Source organism: Sparus aurata, chromosome 21, assembly GCF_900880675.1.
Source record: "Sparus aurata chromosome 21, fSpaAur1.1, whole genome shotgun sequence".
NCBI classification, from domain to species: domain Eukaryota; kingdom Metazoa; phylum Chordata; class Actinopteri; order Spariformes; family Sparidae; genus Sparus; species Sparus aurata.
The window spans coordinates 18,436,820-18,449,128 of record NC_044207.1 but is presented as its reverse complement, the minus strand read 5'-3'; positions in this window follow the sequence as shown (position 1 = coordinate 18,449,128).

Below are 12,309 nucleotides of genomic sequence, written 5' to 3'. Positions count from 1 at the left end.
TTGAAATGGTGGAGAGTTCTGCCTCCTTGAAAAACCACCCTTTGGGGGGCCCGAACTCTTCGCTCTAACCCTCAATCCGAACGTGATTCGGAACACCCTTCCTCGAGGTGTGGACGTACACACGGGGCCGTGGTCCCATCCACACCACAAAAACTGCTCAGGAATGACACAAGGAACATGACAAAGAGCTCGGAGTGTCAGCCTGGCCTCCAAATTCCCTAGTTTCAAGTCCGTGCCAACGTGGATCAGATTTGGTTGTAGCCGTCGAGAGCAGTTTCTCTACTGCATCATTAGCTTTGGGGGAATCACTGTCCAGGACACAGAACAGGCACAGGATTTTGAGATGAAACAGAATAAGCATAGGGTTATTTTCTACACATGAGTTAGTTTAAGTTGTTTGAGCTCTGCAGTATGAGTCAGTCAGCCGGTCTAGTTTTTGGTAAATGCTCTGTTCATGTAAGTGTCTGAGTGATGGCATAGAAAGTTCCCAATACGCTTTTAAGCGCTTAGTTAAGAACTACGTTTGTAACCAGCATTACCCAGCATACACTGGGCCAAACCCTGAGAATTTAATGAAAAGACTTAAATAATGTACGACACTCACTTGTTTTGTCTTCCGTTGCAGTGATCTGAAGAAGGGATGAGTTCAGGGCCGGTACGTATGGAAGGAAGGAAGGAGAACAGCGACCAAAAGTTTTTTCATTATGAACTTGTGAAGACTCTACAAAGACAGTTTAGAAAACAGGTTTCATAACCCTTTATTGAACGAAGCCTTACCATGGATTGGAAGTGGAAATAACAGAATGAAACTCTCCAACTCAAAGTGGAGTCATAATGATGTTTGCTTTAGGTGAGTTTATCAAGTTCACACTCTTTGACACAGAGGAGAGCTGACGGTCTTCTCTTCCCACATGAATACCTGTGATTCCTTTAAGACATGTCTTCAACGTCTCAAAGAGTTTTTTTCAATAAAGAAGCACTTTAACCTCAGCCTTCAAGTCTCGTCCTGTAGACTTACTCCTTTCAGTTAATTTTTCAAATGTCTTTGTATTCACCTCTTTGTCAGTCAGTTGCGTGCCTCCGCTCTAACATAATTTAGTCAAGGACTGCACTGAATCACATGCAAGTGATGTAACCCTCTTTCAGATTTTGTCCTTTTGGTTGCTCAGAGCGAACAAACACTTCTTTGTCGCGTCTGGGCTCTGCGTAGAAGTGTGAAATAGTAAGTAACCCTGAGCTTTGCTTGAATGCCCACAGCGTTTGTTGGAAAAAGGGTACATATTTCCAAAAAATAATCTGACGCTCTTTCTGAAGTTTCACTTTCGCCTCAAACTTTAGTGTGAATTCTTCTTGTGCGCAAGTTGCCTTTAGGACATGAAGCGTTCTTTAAAAGGATGGAAGTATTGATTTAAGGTTGATGAATAGTTAATTTATGATAATACAGAGATAAATTCGTCATTGTTTCCAGTGACGCCAGCAGATATTGATTTACGACTTTATGCTGCAGTATGACTCAGAATGATGTAAATGTTTGTTTTTTTTTGTGTGATGCGTGTATGGTGGGTGGGGCCGGGGGTTGATGATGTCAGCACAACATCAGACGGGACCTGCAAGGCTGTGAGTTAATTGACCCACTCTGTAACCTCCCACTCCCTTTGCTGTACATATTCCCCCCAGCGTCCCTACTCTCCCTCCCACAATGTGTGCCCCTGTTGTGTGCAGTGTTTTCACTCCGTGCCAAAGCACCCAGCAGAGACTCGCACAAAAGAAGTTGTCCCTTTAAAAACAGACTGACAATTCTCCGCTCTCTGTTCTTCAGCGAGGCACGGCGTGAGGAGAAAAGGGGGGGGAAAAAATGCAGATCACCAGTGGTCTCTGATCCATATTGGTCTCAATGTAATTGATTTCCTGCTGTGTGGAATCTGTCTCTCTGAATCACAGAACAAACGTTGACTGAATAGTTGAAAGGGCAGAGAAAATCTGGGCTTTTCTTTCACAGCTCTGTCTATATCTTTTTTTTTTTTTTTTTATCCCTGTCAAATACGCAGGCAAAGTACAGCACACACGGCTTCTCATGGCTTTATCACTTTGGCTGTCTCTGTGGTGAAGCTGGTGAATAATTAATGTTTTTAGTACGCAGCTGCATCTTTCCGCACAAATTGTTCGGGCTGGGCAATCTGGACTTGTTGTTATTACCTCTTTTGGGTGTCTTGAAGTCTTCATTCCCACCAATCCCACTCTTTATTCAAACCTTGTCTTTACTCCCGTTTATCAACAAGGCTGCATGGACAGCGATCCGTGGAGGTGACCTCCATTGTCGGGTGTTAATGATGTGACTCTGACTGCCGACTGGAGCTGGAGACTGAGCGTTACTTTACTTCATGAATGTAACATTATCGAGATAGAGAGAGCTGGAGTCTCCGTTGAGTGCCGAGTTCAGTGAGATGATGGCGTCTTAGAAAAAAAGGTCTTCTCTTCGGTCAATTTGAACATTGTTGGAAACATTCACGGCAATTTAAGTACAAAACTCAACAAACCAATACATAAAAAGTGCTAGCTGATTTATATCTTCTCTCACTTATGAGATGTCAGAAACACTTTCATTAAAACATAAAATGATATTAAATGAATAGCAGGGCTTTACGTTCCCTTTTTTTGCACATATGACCGGTGGTAAACGGGTTCAAAGTTTTGTAGCACAGACAACAAAACTGTACCACAACAAAACAGCCTAAGGTAAACCTACTGTCATTTGAGACAATTCAAATTCTGTGTCGGGACTTTAAAAAGTCATTCATGGGGTGCGATAGAGAGGCTTCGTGTCAAGCGTCTGTGTTGTCACTGCACGGCATTTTTATAAACACATCTATCACCCACATCCAGACGCTGTCTAACTGTCACACAATAGACTACGGCTACAGTGACGTGCTATCAATTCAGCTCACCCAAACACAGCATGAAGCTACATTACTGTGGTAATTTGATCCGGTGTGAGAGAGCAGAGATGCAAACTTTACAGTGCAACATCGAACTACATCACCATAAACCATACTGCTCGTCCAATAGCTCATGTATACAGTTAATATAGCACCCAGCACAACAAGCTGTTTGAAATTGATTATAAAGGGTCACTGTCCTGTTTCTTTTTGAGTTCCGTGTCACACCGAGAGCAAAGAAGGTGGACCCAAATGCAATAAACCACGGGAACAGGTTAACTGATCAGGCAAACACAACAGACCCGCTGGACTAATGACTGGACTTAAGTACAAACTAAAGCAATGGGGTGCAGGTGGAAATAAACACAAGTAGGGGGAAAGAGCAGAGGTAACGAGAGAGCAGGGAGGAGCTGATGAGCTGGGAGCAGGGCAGTGATGGATGACGGGTGTGGAGGAAAAAAATCAGACTGGGGAGGAACACAGGTAAGCGCGAGAAAGGGACGGGAAAACAGACAAAGACAGGAGGTGGAAAATAACGCATGATCCTCTGTGGGTAAAAAGATCCACATATGGATTCCCTGAACATGGACAGTTGTCCATCCAAATCAAGGTTTCAGTTACTGAGCCCACAGAGATTCACCGTGTCACTGAGCACTTTGGGGATGATGGTGGATCAGCAGTGACGTGTTCTCCCAACAGTTTCTTCTATCAGACACAACACATTCAGAAAACAGCGACCTGCCGTATTTTTTAAAAAAAATTTTGGCATAGACACCTTTATTAAGCAGTAGACAGATAGGAAACATGGGAGCGTGGCACCACTCTTGAAGATACTCATCGTTCTGATAGTCAGACAATTATGAAGAAAAATCATGGAATTTCCCTTTAATGTAAAGTCTTCAACTCAACTTCAGAATACCTCACCCGTTGTCGTTGTTGTTGCTCGAAAGCCGCAGCATCTTTCAGAGTTGTGCATCAGCAAAGACTTTAGGTGCCAGAAAACTCCTCGGAGTGCAGGTGCTGCTGGCAGTAAAGGCTCATCTGTAACACTGGAGACAGTGATTAGAGAGAGGGAATCAATAATACATGGTAAGGGACGGCTAATGTACCACAGGGACTGTCAGACAGACAACGACGTCTCGGATACCCAGCCTGCCGCCTCATATCCGCTGGTTCTAACACACAAAGCCAGACGGAGCGAGCACACGAGGTATGAAAAGCAACAGGGGAAATAAAATCTGGGGAAGAGAAAGGTTAGACAAATAGAGATAAAAGAGTTTGAAAGCAGAGAAAAAAAGGACGTAGAGGTTAATCAAAAAGAAACTGAAAAGTGAAGAGACCCGAATTTCAAATCATGTCTGAAACATGAATCACTTCCTTAAATCCGCAGCTCGCATGATTGCAAAGGAATTTGTTTGACAGGAAACAGCAACACAACAAGGTTATAACAGAACCCTGTGCTCAAAAGAGGGCCCTTCATCCTCACACCAACATGATGTTTCAAAAATCAATACGGGGCTGTGAAACTGGCCAAAATGAAATAAGTGTGGAAGCTATCCGGGAAACAAGATTGGCAGGCAGACAGGAGCATGCCATCGGTCTCAGGGGACGGACGCTCGCCAAGCGGTCTCTCATCCAGAGAGATTGGGGTTAATGCCTCCTCTGCATTAGCATGCTAGCACCACGCCAGCCAGCTGACCTCAGCCACAGAAAAACTGGATGAATCAACACACACACAAACACACACACACACACACACACACACACACGAGAAGATGAGAGAATGATGATCTAATTAATCAGTGATTGGAACAACTGCATGCTTCCTCTTTTGAATGCCACCCAGCCCCGCACACACACATAGTCTACTCCTGCCCCCACTCTGCTCCCTCTTCATTACACCCCCACCTCTCCGTCTCATTTCCAGGACTTGCTCGTCATTAGGCCTCAAACACAAACACGCAAACACGGTTTACAGATTCAGACAGTACGATATTTGCCCCGCACACGCTTCTGTCTGAATACAACCTTATCACTGAACTGACTCTCCAGAAGCAGCCTCGTGCACCTCGAAGCCACAGGTCGCTCGTTTACTGCTTGACCGGCTCTCCCATTCACCGCTGCTGCATGTGACCACCTGTTTCTCATGACAAAAACGTGACTCGCAACATCCAAAGTTTGCATGTTTTGTCTGAAGTGTGTCTGAATGCGGCGTTTAGCAGTGGAATGTCTATCATTTCATGGAGGACAAAGGCGATGGCATTGAGAAGGATGGGAGTCGAGAGCCGCGTGTGCTGAGGTAATAGCGAAAGCGTTGCCACGGAGACGCAGGTGAAATAGCTGAAATGTGTTGACTTTCAACCTCAACTTCGACGCCGCTGATGTGAAGCTGAAAAGACATGGAAAGCTGATTTCTCTTTTGTATTCAGCTAACTATTGAGAGAGGAGTGGGCCAGTGTTTTGTGTCTCTATTTAATGAATTCAGCCCATAGAAAACGCTCAATGCCAATACCTTCGTGACGGGAGTTTTATAACAGCAATGTTTCAGAAAGTAGGGAACATAGAGAGGAGCAGACGTGAGGTAAAGTGAGCGTGCAGGAACTCTGACGGACCAACAAATTACATACAGAGAAGATGTTTTTCTTTTAATACGAAGGCAGCAACAAACAGTTTTCATCAGTTGATTAATTCACTTGACTAAAAAATGTCAGATTAATGTTGATCAATTCAATTCTCGATACTTGATCGATATCTGTAGTCACAATTCTTTAAAAACTGTGTTTAAGAGACTCTTATTCAAATGTTGATGATGTATCGTGTATGTATAGCAATGTTCAAACCCAGAGAAATCCACAAGTTCACTCAAAGTAATGGTGTGTTTCATTTGGTCGCCTTACTTCACAATAGGGAAATCGGCTAAATCAGAGCAGAATCCCACTCCTGGTGTTTATTCGTCTGGAGGGTTCGGCTGTGCTTCCCCTCGCTCTTGTTTTGTTTTAATAGAGCCCCCCCTAGTGGCAGACATTACATATTGCATGTTTAAAATTTGCGGTATGTAGTTTTCTCTAAATAGAAAGAAGAGAGAGAGAGAAAGATCTTTCTTAACTGACTTTTTTTTTGCCTAAACAAACTAATTCAACAAACACTCTTTGTTTCCATGACTGAATAAACAAACTGACCTTAAAGGACACAGTTTCATACTGTTTAATTTGTTTATATGTAACGGACCCTGCCACCTCGATAGCTTCAAACAGTATTCTGGGGACCTTATTTTCCTCTGAGAACAGCTTGTTTATTCAGCTATGGAAAAAACAAATATTTCCAAGTTTGTATTATTATCTCATTAAAATGTTTCAATATTAATATTCTGTCTCTGATTTTCATCTCCAAGACTACATAGTGCCCCTTTAACAGCTTATAATGGTTCATTCTGTGCCACCTGATTTTTAATGATACGCCGTTTCAACTTTCCTTCATTGGATTTATTTTTATGTCCTTGTATTGGAGTCAACTTGAACAGAGGGAAGCGTGACAAGCCCGGGCGCATCTCCCCGACTTAAAGTGATTATGGCTCGTGAGTAACACCGTAGCAAGCGTGTAAGGTTGTCACAAACCGGCTGACTGGCACCACCTCAAACGCTCATTCACACTCCCGTCACCAGGCGCCCTCTCGGCTGGGTCCTATGATTCATCATCTCCCAGGCGAGGGAGGTTAAACTGTGAAAGGACGTTTGTCTGTGTCAGAGAGGATTCCCCCTGAACAGCCTCCGCCGAGCCTATGATGACATTTTCATTTGACCCACGGACACCATCCCTGTAATGAGAAGCCATCTCAAAGCAATCTCCTAAAATAGAAAGGAATTTCAATTTGAGGACGTCTATATTGATATGCAAAATATTTCAGTCTTTCATTTATAACGGTTGGGATACACTGCCGAGTGGAAGCTATGAGATGATGCCTCAGACTGGTTTGATCTGTGCGTGCCAGAGTAAAACTATGTTAACGAGGATGGACTGAGAGAGGGCATTTTGAAAAGGAGGAAAAATATCAATCTGACTTTCAATTTTCTTTAAGATGTGTATGAAATGGATTTCTCCTCCAGGGTGTTTCAAACCCGAATCATTTATGTTTTCCCCATAATTGGTGGACAAGAAACCACAGCGCACCTTCAAGTTCATGAATCTGTTTTGCAGTAAGGAAGTGTTAGAAATAGGTATTTCTATGAAGTGTCACGCAACACCTCTGGTCTGAATACAATGCTGTTTTTCCCTTACCATCCTGTACTCACCAGACAAACAAATAGGTTGTTGATGCAAGCAGCTTATTCCTAGTGGTCGTGGTCATTGTTCTTCTGGAATTTATTTAAGTTATTATTGTTCTTCCGTACGTTTTTCGTCCGGCTTCTCCTCCTACAAATTTTGAGCTACAGAAACCATCCAATCAAAATATTCAGCTCTTTAGGGACATTACTTCTTGTACTTTTTATCTATCTAGGATACTTTTTAGAACTTACTTTTTCCGAATGAGGAACAAGAATCTGTACATAAAAAAGACACACAAAACAATTAAGTAATCAAATTATAAAAAAATGTGTTTTAGTTATATTGTGAAGGTTTACTTTACTTGATTACTGATATGATATGTCTTCATGATAACTATGTGGTTTCTGCAGACAAGTGCTTCACTTTGTCTTGGACGTGGAGGGCAGAGATGGGACCAAGTCACATATGTGCAAGTCTCAAGTAAGTCTCAAGTCTTAACCTTCAAGTCTCAAGTAAGTCCCAAGTCATATTTTCTTGGTCAAGTCAAGTCAAGTCAAGTCACAGGTTATATCAAGTCGAGTCAAGTCCTGTACTAGGTCAAGTCAAGTCACCTTATAATTGCAATTTAACCTGCAGAATCTGATCTTAATAAAGTGAAAAGACAAGATATAAGTAACTGTCAGTAAAAATCAATGGCCAACGTGTCCAACCTGTTTAAAAAATGAGAATACTTTGGATTTGCATTGTAATTACTGATATTCAGTAAAATACATAATGGAATCAAACAAAACAGTTTTTAACTAGGGGTTACTTCATTTTAAAATACTATTTATTTCATGTACTGTTTGAACATATGTATTCCATTTTAAATTATATTTACTTACTTTGCTAAATTTTAAAACCATATTTGTGTCATGATCTGTTTTTAAGCAGCATCTACTTTATTTACTAGTGTTTTAGCTTGTAGTAATTACTCAATTTTAAGACAATTGCTTCATTTAGTCCATCTCAAACAGTATTCATTCAACTTCACAACCTTAGTTACTACTACTACTCAGTGATGTGCACAAGGGGGGGGGCAGTCGCCCCTCCTCGTGGCCCAATTGTTGACAAACGCGCGCTAAAGTGCCCTCCTAGGAGCCAAAACGCGTGCTAAAGTGCCCTCCTGGGAGCTAACATGTGCGCTAAAGTGCCCTCTTGGGAGCCAAAAAAGCGTGCCAAAGTGCCCTCTTGGTTGGCAAAACACACTAAACTGCCCTCTTGGGAGCCAAAACACGCGCTAAAGTGCCCTCTTGGGAACCAAAACGCGCGCTAAAGTGCCCTTCTTTTCGCCCCTGCCCTTCAAAAAGTCTGTGCACGCCACTGCTACTACTACTACTATTTTTAAGTGATTTCATCGCTGCAATATTTACTTTGCAGGGATGACCCCCGCCTGCACACGCGCGCGCACACACACACACAGAGGTAGCAACCAAAATCACACAGGCGGCCAGCCGTTGCTTAAGATAGGCAGGGAAAACACTGGGTAATGATTCGGTGTTGGCGGGCTGGTATGTTATTTAGCTCATGTTGTTGCTCGTTCGTAAAACGTACAGCCAGTCTTGTGATAATCCGGTCGGAAGGTTCACTCACGTTGTCTGGGGTTGTTGTTGGCAAATTAAAAACAAGAAGTTCCACCAAACCATCCCTCCCCACCCCCACCTCCGTATCATATCAAGCTAAAGTTAGCTAACTACTACTACTACTTAGCTAATTGACAAGCACTTACTGGGCAGAATGGCTCTTCAAATGACGAACAAAGTTTGAAGTTGTCGCTTGGCTGTCCAAGATGTTTATGTCGCATGTCTTGCACTGTGCTGTGCGTCTTTTGCCGTCAAAATCGTAATTCCGAAAGCCGAAGACGATGACTCTCAGCACCCCTCCCGCTAGTGATGGGAACGAGACCGCATATGTTGAGACCGAGTCAAGACCGAGTCTTTTAGGTGGCAAGACCAAGTCGAGACTGAGTCTTTAAGGAGTCGAGACCGCATCGAGACCGATCAAAAAGAGCAGATTTGTTTTTCTTTGCTATTTCACTGTTCAACCCACTCCAGAAGAATAACGTTAACTGCTGTGTGCAGTGTGTGCGTGTGTGACGTTGGGGCAAACATTGTATCAATATCTTTCAAAATCGTCCTTTGATGGTGGTATGATATGGTTATAATAAACGGATATATTCATGTATGTTCAAAATGTATCTGAAATTAAACAAATAAAATTCCAAATCTGAAAAGTTTATTGTAAAACAACTGTCACAGTGGCATGACATATGACATTCAAATCAAACAGCATTTTTGTAGCAACATAAATAGCACCAAAGAAATTACTAAAATTCAAATAGTCTGCTGACCTGCAATAGGTTTTATCTTTTTCTTTGGTGGCATTTTTGCGTTCTCCTTTTCCTGCTTACTCGAGAAAAAACTGGATCTCGTTGGAAGCGCGATGTATGCACAGATGAAGTTTGGGCAAAATGGTGGCTGCCATTCAATGTAGTTTTCATCACCACCACCGGATTATGTTTTATTTATTTCATTACAGCACGTCCCCTAAACGTTAAAACGTAATCGACACGAATGAGCAAAAGAACAATGAACAATTTTGGGATCGGGTGGGGGGAATGATAAATGACACTTAAATATTAAATCTGTGTCTATAATAACCACACCCTGACATGTAAATGTGACATCTGTCTTGATTCGTTTAATTAAAATATAATATAATATTTATAATAGAAGCCTACTGCAACTGCACTTTTTTACTTTTTTTTTATGTTATTTTATACATTATCATATTTTATAATGTTCTGTCATGGACTACATCACTCATCGCGTATCAGGAGTAATCAACGTCTATAATCATCAGAGAACATTACAGACGTTGTTTTTGATTGCTCTACGTTTCCAGAGAATTCACAGAGAAACTGGAGATGTTTGTGGCATTTTCATCCCGGATTTTTGTGAGGGGGGAATTAAACGCCTGTCCCAAATAAACGCCTGGTCTGTTAAGTGATTGAGACAATTAAACGCCCGGATATTATTTGGTATTTTATGGTAGATCCCGCCTCATCAGCACGAGCTGAACAATAAATCTAACTTAGCAAGAGAGGCGGGACTTAAGGCAGAACAGCCAATCATCAGCCGGTCAGTCCCAAAGCCGGTGTCATGTTTGAAGCAGCAACAGGAGAGGGAGGAGAGAGAAGGCAGCTGCAGCGAGTGCAGAGAGCGGCTGGAGAAAGTGACTCCTGCCGCAGTAAGCAAAAAGTGTGGGTGTTGAACCCTCTCACCAGGAAACACTGCATGAAAAGTGGGATTTTCGTCAGTATGCGGCACTGTAGATTGACGTGGAATTTCAGGTTTGCGGCAATTTGCAGGCAACACTGAAAACTGCCGTGAATTGTCGGAAATTGACGTGGGCCTTGCTTGGCAGTTGTCCCCCCATGACCCCCCTCCCCCTGATTCTAGGGAGGCTTTAACATGTAAATGAAAATGCTGTGAGCTATACAAATGCAAATCAGGGTAGCAGGGGGAGTTTTACCCCAGGTGATCTTTTTCTAAAAGGTGTTAACTTCATTTTAAGAAAATCTCTGGTATAAATAGATGAGGCTCAGTATTGCCCAATTATAGACCCTTATATTTTAGCTTGAATGGATTTATTTAATGAAAGTATGCTAGATTAATTACTGTGTATGTCATTAGCAATGGCCAATGTTATGTAAAAAAGGTTATTTATTCTTTTCTCTCTCTCTCTCTCTCCTGGGAACAAGTTAAAGATAAAACACCAGTTGTTAAGAAGTTAAAATTTGCATGAAATATTTTGAGATAACCAAGATATTAAAATATATATATATATAAAAAAAAAGCATTTCTATAATTTCATGGGTTCTGAATGTTTTAAAAGCAGTTGAAAAGTAATTCTTATTGCGTGTGAGAGTTCATGACCTGTAAGAGTTTTTACACTTCCGGGTTGACCGGAGCGTGAGTGACGAGGAAGAAGGAGCGGAGAGTTAATGGCGTCGAGCAGCTGACAGAGGACTGTGTGTCTCGTCAGTGTCGTGTTTTCTCACTAACAGACTGTGAACTGTTGTCGGACGACGTGCTGTGAGTGTGTGAGTTGGACTCTCCATCGCAGTCGAAGTGTTTGTGTTTTATTGGACACGAAGCAAGTTCGGCTAAGCTAGCTAGCAGGAGCTAAGATAGCTAGCAGGAGCTAGGCTAGCGGCCCGGCCATTGTCGAGAGGAGGCCTGCGCGGACGGGAGGAGCTTTGCCGGGTCGCCACGAAGAATGTTGCCGACGGACGGAGCTTCGCTGCCGCAGAGGGACACGGAGGTTTATCGCTGCGGGCATTTTGTTTTCACAGACTAACCTCGCCTCATAACAAGGCCGCGACCTCCTGTTAGCTCGGAGCCACGTCTGCAAGTCCAGATTTACACGATGCCGATAATGACGCCATTATGTGTAAGTAACTGTTACTGTTTTCTACCTCACGTAATTTTACTGTGACTTACGTTTCTTTATTCATACCAGTCTTTTTAATTATTTTCCAGCTGCCTGTAAGACATTACGAGACAGTACGCAGGACAACAAACAACCAGATCTTCCATCGCAGGCTGAAGCTGTGAGGAGTTCAGCTCGGAGTCGATCGAGGACAAAGAGGGAAAGATTTATTAGATTAGATCCGTTTTTGGTCAATGTGACTATTATTCTAATAAATAATAGATGTGTTGTGTCCATACGCAGTGCATCGCGCAGTACTGATCGTCTTTATTGATTGTTTTTACAGCTGCTGGAAGCGAGCCAGAGTGCTAGGTGAGGCTTTGGCTACCTTTGGAAGTGCGCCGCCATGGACCTGATGTCTGAGGAGGAAGACGGCACAAGATGGCGGGTGTCTGGATGAATTGTGCGACCTCCGTCCTTTCGCAGCCGGGAGCTCACCGAGCTCTGTGCCACACTGCTGTCACATGAGAGGCGATTCCGAAGTAGCAGCGCACCACAGACGTCTGCAAAAACAGACACTTCGCGGTGCTGTAGGATTTGGGCCTCTTGTGAGCTTCCCATTTGTTGTGTGGGCAAA